At 34.7% G+C, this 23418-nt stretch overlaps 1 protein-coding gene across 7 annotated transcripts in view; it reads right to left on the bottom strand.

Annotated features, from left to right (window-relative positions):
• Nucleotides 1-23418, bottom strand: part of ANKRD6 (ankyrin repeat domain 6) — a 261561-nt gene that overhangs the window by 73899 nt on the left and 164244 nt on the right. The gene's annotated exons all lie outside the window — the stretch shown is intronic.

Raw genomic sequence — 23418 nt, 5'->3', positions numbered from 1 at the left:
AACCTATATTAAATTGCTTGCCTTCTCAATGGGGAGAAGGGAAGGAAAGAATTTGGAACTTAAGATTTTATTTTATTTTTTTAAGGTTTCTTTGCAAGGCAAATGGGGTTAAGTGGCTTGCCCAAGGCCACACAGCTAGGTAATTATTAAGTGTCTGAGACCAGATTTGAACCCAGGTACTACTGACTCCAGGTCCAGTGCTTTATCCACTGCACCACCTAGCCGCCCCAGAACTCAAGATTTTAAAAACAAATGTTAAAAATTGTTTTTACATGTAATTGGAGAAAAATGAAATACTAAATTTAAAAAATATTTTAAAAAAGAATAAAAGACTAAACCAATTACAGACTTTGGGAATTCATACTATCAGCGACACATTTTTGATCATATCAAGGTATATTTATAAGTTGTCTCAGGGACAAAAAAATAACAACTAAAAATTATACTCAAATAACATTAACAAAAATTGCTCACAGAAAATATTAATACTCCCTTGAAAATCCATCTACCTATTTTATCATCTTTGTAAAGTCTTTGTAAGAATGTACATGAAAATTGCCCTGATATTCTAAAAGCAGAAGGTAAAAGAGAAATTGAAAGAATTCAATGATCCCTTTCTGAAAGGAAACCCAAAATAAAAACTTCTAGGAATGCCATAGCCAAATTTCAAAGTTCCCAGGTTAAGGGGAAAATACTGCAAGCAGGCCAAAAGAAACAATTCAAATATCACAGATCTACAGACACGATAATACAAAATTCACTAGCTTCTACATTAAGTAATCATAAGCTTTAGAATATGATATTCCATAAGATAAAAGAGTTTAGATTACAACCAAGAATCAACTACCCAGTAAAACTGTATACCCTTTCAGGGGAAAAAGATGTACATTCAATGAAACAGGGGACTTTCAAAATTTTCTGATGAAATGACCAGAAAATTTGATCTTCAAATACGAGACTCAAGTGAAGCATGTATAAAGTAATAGCAATGTTATAGGATGATCATCTGTGAATGACTTACCTTTTCTCAACAATACTGTGATCCAAGACAACTCTAAAGGACTACTTATGATAAAGAATACTATTCACCCCAAAGACAGAGTTGAAAAATGACATCTGAATACAGAACGAAGCATACATTTTGTTTGTTTGTTTGTTTTTTAGGGGTTTTTTTGCAAGGCAAGCGGGGTTAAGTGGCTTGCCCAAGGCCACACAGCTAGGTAATTATTAAGTGTCTGAGACAGGATTTGAACCCAGGTACTCCTGACTCCAATGCCAGTGCTTTATCTACTATGCCACCTAGCCGCCCCAACTACGCCACCTAGCCGCCCCGAAGCATACATTTTTTACTGTATTTTTCTTGAGGTTTCTCTTTTCTTTTGGGGACAGTGTTAGGTTTTACTTATACAACATGATTATTGTGGTAATATTTTTCACAACTACACATTTCTAACCTATGCCAAATAACTTAGCTTCTTAATGAGAGGGATTAGAATAGGAGGAAGGAAGAGTATTTGGAACTCGGGCTTTTAAAAGTGAATGCTGAAACTTGTTTTTGCATGTAACTGGGAAAAAAATAAAATAAAAATTTTTAAAAATCATGATGTCATGCAAATTGATGAAACCATAAAAAGGGAAGGTATAGGTTTTCCCAAATAATTCTCTACAATAGGTCAAATTTTTTATAGTCACGCATATGTCTGAAAGGCTCAAAGAATACCAGATCCCATCGTGATATTTGTTGATTACAAAAAGGCATTTGATTAAGTGGAGAAAAAACCTTAAAGGTTCTCCTCTAACAAGGATTTTCTCATGTAAATGTTAGGGTCAGACAATGCTTGATTAATGAAAACATAGAGAATCTGTTCTATAACCCTCTGATTATTCATAAGCTATTCATAAAACAGAGAGATAAATGCTTTCCAAAAGTATTTGCTACCAACATGGAGGATGTCTTGTGTATGGTCCAACCAGATGGTAAGATTCCCCAGGTGCTTCTCTTGACAGGTGATATTGGGCTGATTGCATCAGACCTCAGATCATAATAGGGCTTCCTCAATTAGAAGATTATTTGAGGGAGAACAACTTAATAATACCTAGAAAAACCTATATAGATGAAAAATGATTATGGTCCAGGATACAGTATGCAGTTAGTTGGCAAGTCAATATTTCTGGGGGTAGATACTACAGATGGACAGTGAGCTAGGCCCAGAATTGAAATAAGAAGAGAGTGGATTGCACTTGGAAAATTACATAGTGCTTTAAATTATTTCAAGCTACTCTGTAATGCACAGAAAACTCTAAAAATACACAATGTTCTCAATGTGCTGCTTTGGAATATCTCTGAAAATATTAAAATCTCTGAAATATTAAAATTGTGGTGACTCAAAGGGCAACAGAGAAATACATGCTATGCATGGGCAAGTCATAGTGTCTTTCCAATATGATTTATGCACAAGAAGCAGTTAAAGGCATAAGAAAGTAGGAGAAATCTCTGAAAGTACTGACCAGCAGGAAACTGTGATCACTATTATGTTAAATTTAATATATACTTAAAAACATTTTGTAAATAAAAAAAGATTCTAGGTTCCCTATATATTCTTTTTTCTGTTCTTTGAATACAAAGACATATACATTTATGGGGGAAAGTAGTATATAATATCATCAAAGAAATATAACAGTAAAAACAGAGGTGAGGTAAAGGGATAAGTGAGATAATTGTGTTTCAATGGTAACTATGCAAATTAAAAAGATCCAAAAGAAGATCTCTGCTAGGTATATCCTTTGTTGTTTGTCCCTCATTTTCTGCGAGGACCAATGACATGAGAAGGTAATGTCTAAACTTACGTGTGAACTTTATTTGAAGTAAAGCTGCACAAAGTCTTCAGACTCACTCCCTCTTCTAAAATCATCAAAGTCCAGTGACAATACAAAAGTCAGGATGAATGACTATGGTCTAGGATGCAATAGATGACCTTGGTGTCTTTGATGTCTGACTAAGCTCTAAGTGCCTGCTTTAACTACTTGCATGGCCATTGGAACAAATTGTTCTTATAGGTCCATTCCTTCAAGCGAAGTATTCATATTCCTGGGGTAGACAACCTCCTAACTTACTGAAGGGCTAGTGGTCTATTGTTACCTTCAACCTGATTTAGACAATCTGCCAAGATGATTTATTGGGTTGTGGCTGCTACAAATGTGGCTTCTTGGAGTCACATGTGAGAGACGAATGACAACTAGATACCAAAGGCAGTTGAGTAGCCTTCAAAAGGACTTGGCAAGCCCTCACTTTAGAGGCGTTAATCTTCCTTGAATATCCTATATTCTTGAATCCTCTATAGAGATTTATGAAACATGGACAAGACTTGCACAGGATGAAAAGACATGAATGGTATTGTGATCTGTACTGATGAAGAAAGAAGGTACCCAGATACCAAGATCACAGATCTACAGTTCTATGATCAGACAGATAATATGGCATAATAGAGAAAGCTCTGGCCTTAGAGTCTATAAGACCTTATTTCAAATTCCAACTCTGACACTTACTGTGTGATTATGGATAAATTACTTAACCACTTTGGGTTTTAGTTTTCTCACCTATAAAATGGGGTAGGGGGGTTATACTAAATGTCTACTCTAGTTCTGATAGGTTTCTATGATCCCTTTAAATAAAAAAAGACTGACACTAAGTATATTGGCTGAAATTTTTTTAATGGTAACTCTGGTAGGCAAACCATAAAAGGTTGTTAAATGTTAAACTTTCCCAGATAACTTACTTTAATGGAAAATTCAGACACCAATATTTCAGTTAGAATTTGTTTTTCTCCAAATTCCAATAGGGAGAACTTTCTTGCTTATCAAAGATCAAAAGGCACAGCCGCACACAATTATTTAGAAGTACCATAATACACTTGGCAGGAACAACACATTTCAAAGAAGAAATATTTGTTTTACATCTTTGGGTGTGGATACATTAATCTTCAAAAAAAATCACCCATCTAGTTAAGTGGATTCTTGCTCCTTCAGCCTCTATTGGCAGATAGGCAAGTATTTGGGCATTAGAACATTGTCAGCAATTAAACTTCATAGTTCTCCTTGGGAGGTAACCACTTTGTCAGGTGTGGTGGAAGGTAGGACATTTCAATGCCTGCTGCTAGGGTTTCAAATCCTCTTTCCACTATCTCCTTATAGCCAAGCAAACCATTGTTTTCCATGTTTTCTCATAATCATAGTCCATAATTCCCAGAGAACACAATTCTAACACACTTTGATTTAAGCAAGATGAAAGGAAATTAACTATCCTTGGAAAGGAATAAGTAATTTCCAACATGGGAAGGAGTTGCACAGAGGGAGCATGGCTCATCTGTTTTCCACCCTTAAGTAAATTCAGTTTAGCCTATCTGGAAGTAATTATTTTTAAATTAGCCAGAAAGGAAGCAAGTCATTTCTAAAGTGTCAAGAAAAGAAATTCAATCCCTTCAAATTAGAAGGATTCCCACAAATCCCACAAATCTCTCCACAGGTAATGATTTTCTTGGGATAGTTAAATGACAAACTACCAAAAGTTTACTTTAAACAAAAGGACTTCCTCAGAGAATGATGCAGTGGAGTGATGGACTTGGAGTAAGAAGATCTAGGTTCAGGGGCGGCTAGGTGGTGCAGTGGATAGAGCACTGGCCCTGGAGTCAGGAGTACCTAAATTCAAATCTGGCCTCAGACACTTAATAATTACCTAGCCATGTGGCCTTGGGCAAGCCACTTAACCCTGTTGCCTTGCAAAAAAAAAAAAATTAAAAAAAAAGAAGATCTAGGTTCAAGCTTTGACTATGCCCCTTACTGTGACCTTGGGAATGTTTTACTTCTTCAGGCCTCAGTTTCCTTATCCATAAAGGGAGGAAATTGGATTAGCCTACTTGCAGATATAACATTTTGTCATACTGAAAGTGAGAAGAGATCCTCCATAAGCTGGTTTAGTGATAGTCTGGAAGATGTAAGTGTTTTGAATATTAGGTGAGATAGTCAACCTTTGTTTTGGTCTTTGAGTTCTTTCCAGTTTATGGATACACTGATAGCAAAAGTATCCAAGTCAGGATCTGAACATCTGCATCATCCAATATCTTCAAATATTCTAAGGAGTTTCCTATCATAACTATTTTCTCACCCTGGAATTTCCATCAATATCTAAGATTTTATCACCTTATAATAAATCCTTCTGTCATGCCAGTCCACTTCTTCCATTTGTGAGCTTTGGGTTCAGGTCCAGATCTGCCAAGCTTTATTCCCCAGCATATCCTTTATCTTCCCTTTCCTCTTTTTTATATTTTATCTTTTCTCTTAAGATTAAAATCTCCTTAGTGGGAGAGACCATCTTTCTATTTATTTCTATTTGTATCTCCAGATTTGATACAGTGTCTCACTTATAGTAAACAGCTTAATAAATGTTTTTTACCTATCCACTTATTTGCAATGGTGAAGGCTTTTTAATAAAAATCAAATACTGCCTTGTACTTCCTTAAAAACTGTTTTCAATCTTAATTTATTTGCTCAGACATTTTTGAATCTGCAACATATTTATTTTCTACTAAGAAAAACCCAGGCAACCCCATCCTTAAAATAGTTGGCTGTCAGTTGCAATTTCCTTCAGAGTAAAAAACAGAATTCCCTGAACTGATTTTTAATCTTAGCCATTGTGACAATTTTCTCTGAAAGGCTTTGGGAAATTCTCCTGAATGTCCTTACCTTCAATTTAAGAACTTTCAAAGAGAAAATGGGGGTTAATAAGCATGGCCTATCTAAGGCACAGGACAAACTAAAGTGATCACAAAGTACCAAGCCAAATGTTACAGAGATGTATGATGATAATAATTAATTAAATGAGATGGTTCTCTTCCAGGATCTAGCTCTTTAATAAAGCAACCCAAGATGGAAGGATGCCATGTCCTACTGGGGCTTGTCTATCCTGAAATATAATCCCCCTTCTATAATCTCGCTCTGATGCCTCCCAAGTAGGAAAGGTTTTTACTCTGCTTTTGTATAAATTAAACCAGCTAAATACCACCCAATATGTAAAACAGACTAAAATTAAAAGGAAATAAGGTAAATTTGAAGTGGGAAATTAGCCAAAAGTTCTAGAAAAATGCATGCTAAATAATTTCCACCTGTATTCAAATTAAGGTATTTAGATGAAAGTATTATATTCACATTATTACAATATGGGAATGCATTTACCCCAACAGCAACTATTCATTAGGAAAAGTATTTTTTCTTCTCTGCTAATAATTACATATAACTTTATATAGTGCCTTAAGATTTGCAATATACTTTATAAATATTATCTCATTTATTCCCACAACATTCTTGGGGGTTTTGAAGGGAGGTGATATTATTATCCCTGTTTTATTAAGATGAGAAAACTGAGGAAGACAGAGGTAAAGTGATTTAGCTCAGGATCACATAGCTAATTAGTATATGAGACTGGATTTCAATTCAGTTCTTCCTAATTCCAACTTCAACACTCATCTCCTGGGCTACCTAACAATTCCTTTTGAATGATTCTGTCAAATCCTATTTGAATCCTTTCCTCACCTAACTTCCTTTACCCAAAATCCTACCTATATCCTAACTACATCCAGAATCTTTCAATCTTTTTCAATTGATGACACATTTAGGAATTTATATAATCGCCATGGAACACTGAAGAGATCAAATCCTCCGGTATGTTTGTCTGCCTTTTAGTTACAAAATCAACTAATCACTTGCTTCCTTTGGGAGGAAAGGAGGAGGAAATAGTCACAACATAGTACAGGATTTAGAATAAAAGGCCCTAGGCACAGATCTGAATTCTGTCATTTAAAAACTTTGATATTGCCAATCCAGTAAAAAAACAAAAACAAAAACCTCTTTGAACCTCAATTTCCCCATTTGTAAAATGAAAGGACTGGATTATATGATTTTTTTTTCTAGGATTTTGCAAGGCAAATGGGGTTGAGTGGTTTGCCCAAGGCCACACATTATTAAGTGCCTGAGGCCGAATTTGAACTCAGGTACTCCTGACTCCAGAGCCAGTGCTCTATCCACTGTGCTACCTAGCTGCCCCAGATTATATGATTTTTAAAGACCTTCCAGCTCTATTTTCAACTATGGAGAAACTCAAAAGATAAACTGCCTTTCTTTATGCCAGGGTATTTTGTTTTTTGCTTGTGATTACTTCTTTGCTCTATTGCTGTAATTTTATTGTTCAGAACTCTGTCCATCAGTGCAGATCAGCAACTGCCTAGGGAACCAAGGGGTTTAATGACTTGCCTTGGATCACACAACTATTATATGTCAGAGGCATTCCACCCAATGGAGCAAAGTATAGCTCTACTCAAGGCAGGTATCTCTCTGAAGATTGTAAAACTGTATAAGAAACTATGACAGATAATTTCAAAGAGACAACTTTGACAAATGACTATTAACATCACAGGATAAGGTACTCTGGTTTCATTGATATAAATAACTCCTGATGAGGAAACTCTCTCTACCAGTGTAATTGCCACCTTTTATTCAATTTATAATCTTAGACAGTTACCCAGTACACTGAGAAGTTATTTGGACAGGGTGACACAGCTAATATGTGTCAGAGATAGGACTTAGGTCTTCCTGGTTCTGAGGTCAACTCTCTATTCACTGTTCCTTACTGTCTCTCAACATAAACAAGGAGGAAAAAATGAGGAGACAAAGGCACTCCAAAGGTGCTTGATAGTATCACCAATATTTTGCAAAGTTCAAATAGAAAAGGCAATGCTTATGGATAATAAGCACTGTAGATGCTCCTGTCTTTGGAGGGCACTATACTGACTCTAGTAAGTCCCAGAATATTACAAGGTCCCACCATCAATGTAAAACACTCCTCCACTCACATTTCTTATCCTGGACATTCTTGTTCATATCTTTTTATAAATCCTCTAGATTTAGCTAATGTATTGGAAACTTTTCTCTGGTTCTCTTAATATTTTGTGGATACCAGTAAATCACTTATTTTTGCAGCATGCCTGCCCCTGCCACTTTCCTAGTCATAGATAACCTCAATGATGTCTTTTACCTGCTTAATTCTATTACATACTTTTCTCTTCCATTTAAATTTTTGTGTTCAGAAGAGCACTGCACTGAATGAACATACCACTGGAATTATAGATACATTTAAGCACTGAGAGTAAACAACAGGTTAGGAGAACAAACTATGATTTTTTCTGGATTTTGGAAATGACTAGAATGAACCCCCCCCCCCCATCATGAGGTCAATATTTCATCATCAGAGAAAAGCAGAATCAAGATAGAGGAGTGAGAGTCAGAATTTTCACCTATTACATCTTTTCTACAACAACCTAAAAAATGCATCAGATCAAAAATTTGATCGGCAAAGCCAAGGAAAAGATCAGTGAGTAACTTTTCATAGCCTAGGACAGCTTAGGAAGATAGAAAGAAAAGTCTGTTTATACAGGGGTTGAGGATGGCCAGGAGTAGTGGAAATTGTGTTGGGGGACATTCCATCACCCAAAGACAGTGAAAAAGCTAAGACTGAACCCCAGCTGAAAGTACTATGGCAAAGAAAAAAAAAAGACTGTAGGGACTCTTGAACCAGGACTGGCTGCTTGGTCACACACATATTACTCAGTACAGGGTAGAAAGGAGTGGTCACAAAAAAAAAAAACAGATCCTAGCTAGGTACAGAGCATGGAACAACCTCCAAAAATTTAGCTAGGAGGTTCTTTTAATCTAAAATTCCAACAGCAGAGGGGACATTCACTTTTAACATATATATATATATACATATATGTATATATGTATATACATATATATGTATATATATATATATATATATATATATATATATATATATGCCAGTAGTACATAAACCATAGAAGGAAACAAAGAAAGGAAGGGAAGTCAAACAATTCAGTCCCTCTGAACCTGCAGAATTTCCCAGCAGGTTAACAGTAATAACAGTAATTAAGTTCAACAGAAGTATACTAAAACTGAAACACACATAATCCTAGAGACCCAAACCTGGATCAGGAATTCACAGAGTTCATATCAGAAACAATGAACAAATCTCTCCCTAGATCACACTACTTTGGAAGCATCAAAAACTTGCAGACCATATAAATGAGCTGTGAAAATAACACAAAACCATAAAAATACAAAAAAAAAGACCAGATCAGAAATGATGCCTGCCACCATCACTGAAGTAAGCAGAACCCAACACTAATATAAAACTCAAAGTCAAGAAATTGGTTGGAAAAAGAAGCAAGCTCCAAAAGAGTTACTGCGGAGAAAAGGAAGATTAAAAAAAAGAGGAAGCAATGATTTGAAAACATCAACAAACAGAGTCTCAAAAATGCAGCTTGGACATAAACACAACAAAAAACTCTTAGAAGAGTTAAAGAACTATTAAAAAGGGCACAAAGAATCATATTACAAACCAAATAAAAGCAGAAAGAAAATATGGAAAAAAGAAATGAGAGCTCTGCAAGAAATGTATGTAAAGAGAATTAACAACTTTGTAAAAAAAAGGTGCAAAACATTATATAAGAAAATAACTCATAAAAATTAGAATTGACCAAATGGAAGCTATTGACTCCATGAGATATCAAGAAATAGTAAAGCAGTCAAAAGACTAAAAAAAAAAAAAAGAAAGAAAATGTTACATATCTCACAGAAGAATCAACTGACCTGGAAAAGAAATTGTGTGATGATTTGAGAATCACTAGACTACCTGAAAATCACAAACAACAACAAAATGCCAAAACATCACATTCCACAAAATTATAAGGGAAAACTGCCCACAGGGGGCAAAAAAAACAAACTGAAAAAGAAATCTACAGATCACTTCCTGAAGGGAACTCCCAAATGAAAACCCTCAGGAACTTTATAGTGATAACCCAGAGCTCCAAGGCCAGAAGAAGAGACTACAAGGAGCAAAAAAAAAAAAAAAAAAAAAAAAATATATAATAATAATAATAATAATAATGATAATTCAAGAACCATGCAACCACAGTCAGGATTACATATATTTTAATAGCTACTACCATAAAGGAGCAGAGGGCTTGGAATATGATATTTCTGAAGGCAAAATGTCTAGGATTATGGCTAAGAATAATTTATCCAGATGAACTGAGCATAATCCTACTGGGGAAAAATGGACATTTAATGAAAAGAAGACTTTCAAGCATTCTTGATGAAAAAACTAGAGCTGAACAGAAAACTAACACTCAAACACAGGTCTCAAAGAGAAGAAAAAGGTACACATGAGGAAAAAATACTAAGGAATAAAAGGTTAAACTGGTCACCTTCTTATAGAGGGAGAAGAAACATATATACCCTCAAAATTAGAGTTCTTAAGGAGTCCAATTAGACAAAGAGCCTGGGTCTGATTCTATTATATTGGGATCATTAAAAAAAAAAAAAGAATGGAAGAGTGGTGAAGAAGACTGTGATGGGAGAAAAGTGGAAAAGGAGAGGAAGAAGGGGGAAATTATTTCACATAAATAGAGCATGCAAGGAATAATTTATATAGTAGAGATGGCACTGAGGGCAACACTTGAACCTCATTCTCATTTGAAATAATTCAGGAAGGGATGAATAAACATACACACACACACACACACACACACACACACACAAACACAGTTGATTAAAGAAATTTGCCTTATCCAACCAGAAAGTAGGAAGGAAAGAGTTAAAAGGAACAGGAAAAAGGATATGAAGAAAGGTGGATTAAGAAAGGTAGTGTTCAGAAGCAAAATAAAGCAAAATAGACTCTTGAGGAGGGGAGAAGTTCTAAAATGAAGAGAAATATATAGTTAATAATTATAACTATAAATCTAAATGGAATAAATTCACCTATAAAACAGAAAAAAGATAACAATCCAATATATACATATATATGTGTGTGTATGTGTATGTATGTGTGTGTGTGTGTGTATACATATATTACAAGAAATATGCTTGAAAAGAAAGAAACACAAAGTTAAAAATAAGGAATTCAAACACAATCTATTATGCTTCAGCTGAAATAAAAAAGGCAAGGGTGGCAATCATGATCTCGAAGCCAAAGCAAGAAGAGACATAATTTAAAAAGTTAAGCAGGGAAATTACATTTTGTCAAAAAGATATCACAGACAAAGAATTGATTTCAAAACTCAAAATATATGTAACAAGTGGCATAGCATACAAATTCTGAAAAGAAAGGATAAATTAATTATAAAAGTAAATAGTGACAATATATTAGGGGGGAACCTCCATATACCCTTCAGACCTAGACAAAGTTAATCACTAACAAAAAAGAAGGAGATGATTAAATTTTGTAAAAATTAGATATGATAGCCCTCTGAAGATTACTGAATGGGAATTAAAAAGAGTATGCATCTTTCTTTTTTTTTTCTTTTAGGTTTTTACAAGGCAAATGGGGTTAAGTGGCTTGCCCAAGGCCACACAGCTAGGTAATTATGAAGTGTCTGAGACAGGATTTGAACCCAGGTACTCCTGACTCCAAGGCTGGTGCTTTATCCACTACGCCACCTAGCCACCCCAGTATGCATATTTCTTAGCTGTGCATGGAACCTTCAAAAAAATTGACCATGTATTACAACATAAAAACCTCACAAATAAATGCAGAAAAGCAGAATATTGAAAGCATTCCTTTTCTGATCATAATGCAATAAAATTACATTCAATAAGGTGTTTTTGAAGCATAGATTAAAAATTAATCATAAATAAAATGACCAAATCCTAAAAAATGAATGGTTAAAGAAAAAGAAATCATAGAAACAACCAATAATTTCAATAAAACTAATAACATCAATGACACAATAATCTAAAACTTCTGGGATGCAGTCAAAGTATAAAATTTATATCTCTAAAAATTTATATCTCTAAAAATTCACACAAATAAAAGAGAGGAAGAATAAATCAAAGAACTGGACATGCAAAAAAAAGAAAAACTAGAAAAAATAATAAATTAAAAAATCCTAATTGAACACCAAAATAGAAATCCTGAAAATCAAAGGATATTTACAAAATTGAAAGTAAAAACTGTTGTACAAATAAATAAAACTAGTATCTGTTTTTTAAACACATAATAAAATAACGATTTAATTTGATTTTAAAAAAAGAAAAAGCCAAATTACCAATATCAAAAAAGAAAAAAGTGAATTCATAGCCAATGGAGAAGAAATAAGAATAATCATAGACTATTTAAATAACCTTATTTTAGAAAAAGAAATGGAACAAGCTATAAACGAGCTCCCTAAAGAAAAAAAAAACCAAGAACAGATAGATTTACATGCAAATCTAACAGACATTTAAAAACCAATTAATTCCAATAAACTGCAAAAATAGAAGGAATTCAATCAAATTCCTTCTATAAAAAAACTATGATTTTGATACCCAAACCAGAGAGAGAGATTCAAAACAGCAAACAGCAAACCACATAGCAATTTTCCCTCATGAATATTGTTACAAAAAATTCAATAAAATACTAGCAAGGAGATTGCAGGACATATTACAAAGATTACACACTATGATCAACAATAAATGTTGGATTTATTTCAGCAATATAGGATTGGTTAAATATTGGTAAACATATAAGCATAAATGAACATATAATTTAAAAAGAACAACAAAAATTATCATTACTTCAATAGATACAGAAAAAAACTTTTAACAAAATACAACACCCACTTTTGTTAAAAACACTGGAAAAGGGGCAGTTAAATGGCACAGTGGATAGAGCACTAGCCCTGGAGTCAGGAGGAACTGAGTTCAAATCTGACCTCAGACAACTTAATTACCCAGCTGTGTGACTTTGTGCAGATCACTTAACCCCATTGCCTTGCAAAAATCAAAACAAAACAAAAACAAAACAAAGCAAAACACTGGAAAGCACAGGAACAAATGGAGCTTTCTTCAAAACAGTAAGTAATATCTATCTAAAGTCAAGTGAAAGTATTATTAATAATGGGGATAAGCTAAAAACCTTACCAATAAGAACAGGGCTGAAGAAAGGATTTCCATTATTACCATTACTATTCAATACTCTACTACTACTACTACTACTACTACTACTACTACTACTACTACTACTACTGCTATTACTACTGCTACTACTTTTACTATGTGCCAAGAACTTGATTCTCACAACTCTAGGAGATAGGTACTATTATTCTCCTCATTTTAAAGCTAAGAAAACTGAGGCAGGAATTAGTTAAATGTTTGTCCAGAGTCCACAAGTAGTAATATGTTGAGGTCTGATTTAAACTCAGGTCTTACTAACTATGGGCCCAGTGTTCTATCTCCTGCATCTCCTAGCTGCTATACTTCTAACTACAGCAAAAAATAAGAAAAAATTGAAGGAATAAACATAGACAATGAGGAAACAAAACTATCGTTCTTTACAGATGATATGATGTTTTATATAAAAAAATCCTAGAGAGTCCATTAAAATACTAATAGAAATAATGAACAACTTCAGTAAAGTTTCAGGATATAAAATAAAACCAAATAATCATTTACATAAATAAGGAATCAGGGAAGCCTGGAAGGATTTGCATGAACTGATGCTGAGCAAGATGAGCAGAACCAGAACACTGTACTAACAGCAACATGGGAGTGATGATCAACCTAATGGACTTGCTCATACCAACAGGGCAACAATTTTGGAATATCTGCGATGGAGAATGCCATCTGTATCCTGAGAAAAAATTGTAGAGTTTGAACAAAGACCAAAGGCCTTTAATTTAAAAAAAAAATGTCATCTTATTATGTGATTCTGCTATATCACATACTATATGGTTCTACCTTAAAGATATGATTTCTCTCTCATCACATTCAACTTAGATCAATGCATACTATGGGAATAAGGTAAAGACTAACAAACTGCCTTCTGTGGGGGTGGGGGGAGGGAAGCAAGATTGAAAGGAAACTGTAAAACTCAAAATAAGTAAAAGTTTTCTAAAATAAAAAAATGATAATATTGCAAAAAAAGTTGTAGTCATTAAAACAATTTTGTATTAGATAAGAAATAGAAAGACTGATCTATGGAAAATGTTGGATATATAATATACATGAACATAATAACCTAGTAAGTGACAAACTCAATGATCCTGGCTCTTAGGGCAAGAAGACATTATTTAAAATTAAAAAGTAGAAAGCAGTCTGTCAGAAACTACCAGCAAAGACCAGCTTCTCACTCTGTAATCAAGATAAATTCAAAAAGGATACATGATTTAGTCATATAGGGTGACATCATAAGCAAATTGATAGATTAGGGAAGAAATTATCTGTCAGATTTTTGTTTAGAACAAAGTTCATGACCAACTAAGAGGTAGAGAGGTTCATGGGAGATCAAAAGAATAATTTTGATTGCATAAAATTAAAGAGATTTTGCAGAGAAAAAGATCAATGCAGCTAAAATTAGAAGAAAAGCAAAGAAACTAGGAAAATAAATTTGCAATAAGTTTCTCTGATAAAGGTCTCATTTTCTGAAATATATAGGGAACCAAGTCAAATTTACAAAACAAGAGCCATTCTCCAACTGATAAACAGTTAAAAGGTATGGATAGGATAGACTTCAAATAACTAATAGAGAAATGCAAATTAAAACAACTCTAAGGTTCTACCTCACACTCATTAGATTGACTAAGATGACAAAAAAAAATGATAAAGCTATAGGAATTGTAGGGAACTAGATACACTAATGCACTGCTAGCAGATTTGTAAACCATTCTGGAAAGTAATTTGGAATTCAAAGGGTATAAAACTATTAAGTTATCTATAACCTTTGATGTAGCAATACTTCTGTTAGAGCTATAGTTCAAATGAAGAGTGAAGAAAGAAGGTGCTCCCATATGCATAAAAATAATATTATAGCTTCTCATTTTGTAGTGGTTAAGAGTTTAGAAAGTAATCAGATACACATCATCCAGGGAATAGTTGATTAAGTTATGGTATATGAATGTGAAGGGATATTATTGTGCTAAAAGAAATGATGACGAGGTTAGCTTCAGAAAAACTTGGAAAACTGGTATGAACTGATATAAAATGAAGTGAGCAGAACCAGGAGAACAAGCTACATGGTAATAGCAATATTATAAAGATAATCAACTTGGAAAAACTTAGTAATATCTTTGATCAGTCTAATGACCCATATTTTCCAAAGGACTCATGAAGGAACATGCTTGTCCACCTATAGATAAAGAACTAATGGACTCCAAGTCCAGACTTTAGCATATTCAATTCAAGAATCTTTTTCTTACTTTCCCCTGTTTTTTTTCCTTTTTTTTGAAGTGGGATATTGTGAAAATTTGTTTTGTATAACTACACATATTTGTAATAGATTTTTTTTTTAGGTTTTTGCAAGGCAATGGGGTTAAGTGGCTTCCCCAAGGCCACATGACTAGGTAATTATTAAGTATCTGAGACCGGATTTGAACCCAGGTACTCCTGACTCCAGGGCCGGTGCTTTATCCACTGCACCACCTAGCTGCCCCTGAGATTTTGTTTTTCTTGCCTTCTCATTGGTGATAGTAGGGCTACAAGAGGCTGAGAATTTGGAACTATGCTTTAATATCTTTATAATACTCCTGTTACCATGTAGCTCATTCTCCTGGTTCCCTTCACTTGACATCAGTTCACACAAGTTTTCTAGGTTTTTCTGAAGTTAACCCTTTTATCATTTCTTATAACAATAATATTCCATCTATTCATATACTATAATTTATTCAACCATTCCCTGGATAATGGTCACCCTCTTACTTTTCAAATGAATGAATTAACTACTGTATCAACATTTGGATATATAGACACCATTTCTGGTCAGCAAAAGGTCTCATTATACCTTTGCTTCCCAACAAAAACTAAAGAATTACAGAAACATGAAAGGTCCACATATAAAATGATTTTATACAGATATAAACCTCAGTCTCCCCAGCATATTTGTGAGTAAAATGCCCATTTTATTTGGACAAATATAGAAGGAAAAATGGTTTTAATACTTATAATACTACTAGATTAAAGATCCTAATTCCAAAAGTTGTTGAGGTGACCAGTGTCTCTCTTGCCCATTCCTTAGCATTTAGCAGAAAAATTCTCCAAACTTAGAGTTGTGCAATAAACATTATTTTCATGTTATTGAACATGAAACAAAAATTCAATGCATAATTCATGGATATTCCACTGGGGCTTACTGAAGAATTTATGTATTAATAATAGCTACCTATCACAATGCACTCCATAATGTTTATTTTAAAACTCTATCCATAATGTAAACATACATAAACACAGATATGTATGAATATATACATACATACGTACATACTATATGTGGATTTATCCATTATTTAAAACTTTCAAAATGTAAATACTCTCTCCTTCTTTTGCATAGTGAATTGACATTGCTTACAAGAAAAGTGTCAAGGAAAAGTTCTAACTCCTAATAAAAAAAATCTCTGCAATCCTTTCAGCAAAAGAGCATACCTCAAGGGCATTCCCCTGAATAGTGACAATAGTCAGACTATTTGGAGATAAAAAGAACTTTGTTGGATGTTCAGCTTCTACTGATACTGATGGCTTATTCTGCTTAATTTATACAATCTGTTGCTAGTTCTTGATATGCCTAAACTGCTGAGGGTTGAGTTATTATTCATTGCCTTTTTTCAATTCATTGAAATTTTGATTCCTTAAGAATGTAGGAAGATCGCTTTTGGTTTCCAAAATTACAATGTTCTTTGCAGTTCCTTTAAAATAGGTTTTTTTTTTATTTTGTTTTTCCAGTAGCAACAGATTTCTGCATCCTCAGAGCATTCTGTTTCTCTCCTTACCATTCCATAGTTTAATCAGTCATTTGCCCTACATTTCCTAGGAACTAGAAAACTGAAACCTCTCTGCCAGGTTTCAAAGATGGGATATTTTCTATAAATGAAGGCAAACCTTCTCTTAAGTTACTTTTGATACTATCACCCCTTCTCTGATGTTGCAACCCCCAGAAGCCATTTGGGGAGCTACTACCCCTCCTCCTACTAGCTCATCTAAGACCACTGGCCTTTCTTTGGTTCAGGGAGCTGGCAGAAACTCAGAATGACACACAGACCTGAGAACATTCTGTTTCATTTCCAGTCCTCCTAAGACCTCTGATGATTTTAAAGAATATCCTTCAATAAGCCTTATTAAGAATATATAATTTCTGAATGAGAGGCCAGCTATTTTCCTCTCTGAGTAGATAAATTTATCACAAAATTATACAATTCAGAGGACTATTAATAGTAACATTATTAGCAGCAATAGCATTTATATGGGCTTTCAGGCTTACTGAGCATCTTAAAAATGTTATCTCATTTGATCTTCACCACAATTCTGTAAGATAGTTGTTATTATCCTCACTTTTCAGATGAAGAAACTTGAGGGCGAAATAATAGATTAAATATCATGCCCAGGGTCACATAGCTAGTAAAGTAAAAAGGGGGAACCAGGAAGATTTTCCCATTTATTTTATTTCTTACATTTAGAAGTAATTCAAACCCTACTTTGTGATTTGAATTCAAATCTTCCTGACTCCAGGTTCAATACCTTGTCTGTCATGGATCTGATCATTTTCCCCTTTTTCAATTATTTCCTACAGACCTCTCAAAATAACTGCAATCATTTGATAAGAGTAGTGGGGTAGTAAAATAATATATCATACTAGCTTATCAGATGAATGGTGAGTATAAGGGACTCATCCCCAGAGGGGATTATCACTTGGGACACAATCCTTTGAGTCTATTCCTGGTTCTTCCTTAGCCATTGACATGCCAATGGGAAGCACCAGCATTTATGACATGGATTTTGAGACTAGATGGCTTTTGTTTCCCTGAAGTAAAACATCTTCTGAAGTTTATTAGTTAAAATGTCATGTCATTATGGACCATAGAGCTTTATTAGTCAAGGCATATATACATGACTGAGCTCATGGATAATCTCAAGTCATAATCAGTCTTTTGAAAAACTCAGATTAAGAATGACCCTTTTTGGGGCAGCTAGGTGGCGCAGTGGATAGAGCACCGGCCTTGGAGTCAGGAGTACCTGAGTTCAAATCTAGCCTCAGACACTTAATAATTACCTAGCTGTGTGGCCTTGGGCAAGCCACTTAATCCCGTTTGCCTTGCAAAAAAAACGAAAAAAAAAAAAAGAATGACCCTTTTTAAGTGACCCTGAGAAGTGGGCATCATCTCAGGGTGGGAGGCATATCTAGTTTACTTCTGAATGATGATCCTGAGAATGACATTGTAAAGAAGTAAAGGAACTACTTTCATTGTCTAAGGGGAAGAAGTCCCTTTCACTTCCTGAAAAAGTTAGTAAGGGATAAAAAAAACACCTTAATGAAACTTTCAAGATACAAGCTATTTGGTTACCACTAAACAGACTTCAAAGAAAACTAATAGTTTTTCCTTTAAAAAAATGAAATTTTAATTTAAAAATGTTTTCTGCAATTTAGGTGAGTTGCCCTCACTGTAATCTTAGGTTTGTTTATTTGTTTTTGCAAGGCAAACGGGGTTAAGTGGCTTGCCCAAGGACACACAACTAGGTAATTTAAGTGTCTGAGGCCAGATTTGAACTGAGCTACTCCTGACTCCAGGGCCGGTGCTCTATCCACTGCGCCACCTAGCTGCCCCTCCCTCACAGTAAGCTAAAAAAGTTTGGTCAATCAGACTATGGGCTCTCAGAGAAGGAACTGGGTTTTTTTGTTTGTTTGTTATTTTGGTATCTCCAGAATTTAGTACAATGTCTGGAACTAAATAAATAGGTACTAAATAATTGCTTAACTGTGTGACATCAGCTAACCTCACTTCTACAGGTGCTACCTCAGTAGCACCAGGTCACAGAAGTTAAAATAAACCTCTGGCTAATAAAAGGACCACCCACCCAGGACAAATACCCGCCTGACTCTCAGCTTTATTTAATCAATCAATAAGCATTTATGAAGTGTCTATTATGTAACAGGCATTGTGCAAGATGCTGGAGATGAAGAGACTTTTATTCCAATGACAAAAAAACACCCTAACCAAATTTAGCTGGTTCCCCAGTGTCTTTTTGGCCCACAATCTTTGATTCCTAATTTGAACATGAACATGGAATGAAAAATAATTGAATTAAAAAAGCAATCCAGAAGCAGATAGGCTTAGTCAATCTGCTCTTCCCTATGAATCTCACACTCTTAAATATGAGTCAAATTAATCAGAAGCCAGACCTCTCACTCATTTCTCATTTTCTTGGCAATGTTCTTGACTTCTTGCCTTGAAAAGAGCCAGAAGTATTTAATTCTACTTCATATTGGTCAATGAGACATCAGAATGTAGTCCAATAGATGCTAAATAAAAATCTCTGGTTCCTTACAATAGACTTTCAGAGCAATGATTAAAGAGCACTTGATTTAGCTTCTGATTCTTGAGACTTCACTATTCCTAGCCCACCCCTAACCCACATCATGCTGCCACTTCCTAATCACCTTTAAGACATTCCACCTCCCAGGGCACAGAGCACTTCCAACATCACTTGCAACTTGACCTCTGGAAACAGTATTCAAATTAATACAATTATCTTGGGAAAGGACACATTGAGATCCATTCAGTATTTCTATGACTTCCCTGACCCCTATAAAATATAAGCTGAGGTCTATAATTATGTTACTTTTGGCATTTCTGTCTTTTGCAGACTCTTGAGTGACAGTGATTTGAGTTCAAATTGGACTTCAGACACTGACTAACCAGCCATGTGAACAGGTAAAAACATCCCACTTTCTTCTGTATACCTCTGTATACAGTAAAATGGGAATAAAAATAGTGCCTATCTTTCAGACTCCTTGTGAAGATCAAATTAGATAATATTTGTAAAGCATTTTGTAAGCCATGTAAATTCTGGCTGATTATTATTATTATTATTATTATTATTACTATTACCAAAATATTGAATTATAAGTTATATATATAGGATGGTAAATATTATAAGGAAGAATATAGTATCTCCATAAAGTTGTGATTCAATTGGAAAGGCAAAGCATATATACATCGAAGAGTTAAATAATAATGTGAGGGAATATGTTTTTGAGTAACAGTCTGAGTGACAAGAAAAATAGAAGGGGGTATCCATGGAAGCTAGATTATCAGGTAAAGTCTCATGGAATATAATTAGTTCCTGAAAAATTTTGACAGACTTAGAATATGGGAAAGGGTCTTCTACAATATGGCAAAAACAGATTGAGCATGAACTGGTTGGGAGATACTGAAAAGACAAGTCAGTCTAAATGGTAGAGAGAGCTCAATGGAGAATTATAAGAAATTAAAATGAATAAATAGAATTTTTTTTTGCAAAGCAATGGGGTTAAGTGGCTGGCCCAAGGCCATACAGCTAGGTAATTATTAAGTGCCTGAAGCCAGATTTGAACTCAGGTACTCCTGACTCCAGGGCTGGTGCTCTATGCACTGTGCCACTTAGCTGCCCAAATAAATAGAATTCTTGCTAGACTTTGAAGATCCTTTCAATGCTAGCCAGAATGAGAGGGTTAGGATATCATCCTGAGGAGCACTAGAGTCAAGCTTAAATAGAAAGGGATGTCTGCAAAAATCATATTAACTTAGAAAGCCACAAATTAACATTGTCTATGTTGTACTGTATTTTTTTTTATTTTGTTAAATAGTTCCCCAAGACATGTTCACAGTTTAGGGATAAAAAACATGGGAGTTTTGCAGCAACATGTTACTTTGACACCTCTTGGAATTTTCTGAGCAAGGTTCCAAGATGAATCTAGATGATCCCCCAGAATTAATGGAATGGAAACCTGGACTAGAAGTTAAAAGTCTCACTGAGGAACTGTTTCAGTAGATAAGATTAAAGTGTTGACAAAATGAATAGGGGTACTGGCAGTGAAAATAGGTATGCAGAGAGGGAGAGAGAAGAAAAAAAGGTTAATCCTGGCTAGACCCTGGTTAAGATCACTCTAGATACTGTAGTCTTAACATGCTATTTGTGTGGTCTCTCCCTATTAAATAGGAGTTACCTGAGGAAGAAACTATCTCTATTTTCTGTTTGTATCTTCAGGGCTTCACACAATGCTTTACGAACAGTAAGCACTTAATAAATGCTTTAATTCAAAGCGGGGGGGAAATCAATTGGGACCCAGAAGTATTGGATCTAAATGACAGAAAGAAAAGTGGTAACATTAATAGACACAGCAAATTGAAAATTGGTTTGGGGAAGGTTGATTCTGACTTTGAAAATGTTGAATCCAAGTTGATATTAGGATATCTATGTCAAAAAGTCTTATAAGTAGAACCAGTGAAAATCTCAGGTCAGGCTTTCATATGTAGTGGGCCAGCCAACTACCAAGCACTAGCTAGCTGGCTAGAATACATATACACTATGCACATATAGTATAGATATATTTATCTACTTGTGTAGCTATATAGCTACATGTACATGGATATAGACAAATAATATATAAAGAACATGCATGGTATGCTATTTTTAAAAATAATATATATTTCAGAACCTGGTTTGAAATTGTGGGAAGGTCCTGAATGGTGAATGTGTTAGTGGATGGTTAAATAAATTATGATGCTTGAATGTAATGACATACTATTGTGGTATAAGAAATGAAGAGATGATTACAGAGATACGTGGGAAGACTTGTGTGGAATGATGCAGATTACAAAATGAACAATTCAGATGGGGGAAAGCTTAGAGGGTTATTAAAAATAGGCAAGTATGGGGTAGTTATAAGGCACAGGGAAGAGAGCACCAAATCTGGAGTCAGGAGAATCAAATTCAGCCTCAGATACTTGGCACTAGTTGTTTGACTGTGGGCAAATCATTTAACCCCAATTACCTCATCCCAACCCCTCACAAAGGCAGATTATGAAGCTAGAATAAAATGATATGGAAGCCTTCAGAGATCACAGGATCATAGATTTAACACTGAAAAGCACTTTGGAGACAAATTCAACCCCCTCATTTTCTAGATGAGGAAACCAAAATCCAGAAGGATTAAGTGACTTGCCTTGAATCACTCAGCTAATAAATGCTAAAAGAAAAAGTTTGAATCAAGATTTTTTTTGGATAATATCCAGCACTTATGACCACTACTCCACAATACTGTTACTTGGGAAAGGGGGGTTTTGGAGAGCTCTATCTAACTTCTATTTGAAAGCTCATCCACCAACTCATCTTCAAAAACTCCATCTGGGTAAATGTTGAAATTTTATAGCTCTGAAAAAAAAATAGGATGACAGGATAGAGAAGGAATTGGGAATAAGAGAGATCTGGCTCATGTTCAATTATTATTTAGATTTCTTTTTTGCACTGAAATTCAATTCAGTCAGCAAGTATTAATTAAGCACCTATGGCATGGCACAGTATATAGATAGTAAATCGAGGAGCTAAATACTACTCCTGTCTCTGACCCACGCTGTCTGTGTGATCCCAAACAAGTTCTCTGAAATCTCAGTATGCTAGACAATTCTCTAAGACTAAAAGTTATATTGAAGGGTTGGATATACATTGGAAGGAGTTTCCTCACCAGGAATCTCCTTAGACCAATGAAGTCACTCATCCAATTCCTATCCCTGTCTCTATCTAGGTGCTGAGGTGTATGAGGACAAAAGATGTATGAGGGACAGATCCTGCCCTTGAGTAGCTTCTAATCATATCAGAGAGACAAGGAAACACTTCATTCCTCTGATTAGTTTGTGAGCTTTTTTCCATTAGATTGAGGGAAAGTATTATCTATTGCCTCTACTTGTATTTCAGTGGCTGAGACATGGGAGGTACTTAATAAATGTTTATTGATTGATTGTTATAAAGGTGCAATCAGGTCTACAGTAGGTGCTACAGACCAAAAGAACTTCAGAAAAGGGAGTGATGAAACTTTACCTTTTTGAAAATTACAAGGTTTACTCTCCTACCTTTTCTCAAAGTTCCAACAGTCCAGTCTATATATATAAACCAGTCTACTAACTTTATTACATAATTTACCTTGTTTTGCTTTTTAAACAAATTGTCTTTTAGATACAGGGGTTCTTAACCTGGTATCTGTGAAATTTTTTAAAAAGCTAGCTAGGGTGGCTAGTTGGAGCAGTAGATAGAGCACCGGCCCTGGAGTCAGGAGTACCTGAGTTCAAATCCAGATTCAGACGCTTAACAATTACCTAGCTGTGTGACCTTGGGCAAGTCACTTAACGCCATTGCCTTGCAAAAATAAAAGGCTAGCTAGATAGCCAACTAGCTGTATTTCAATATAATTGATTTTATTTGTAAATCTATTTATTTTCTTTTAGGTATTTAAAAATACAATTCTGAGGAGTTCATGAGTTTCAAAAGACTGCCAAAGGGGTCTATCTCATATACCCA

The sequence above is a fragment of the Macrotis lagotis genome, chromosome 5 (genome assembly GCF_037893015.1).
Source record: "Macrotis lagotis isolate mMagLag1 chromosome 5, bilby.v1.9.chrom.fasta, whole genome shotgun sequence".
Lineage (NCBI taxonomy): Eukaryota > Metazoa > Chordata > Mammalia > Peramelemorphia > Peramelidae > Macrotis > Macrotis lagotis.
This window is presented reverse-complemented; position numbering and strand designations above follow the sequence as displayed.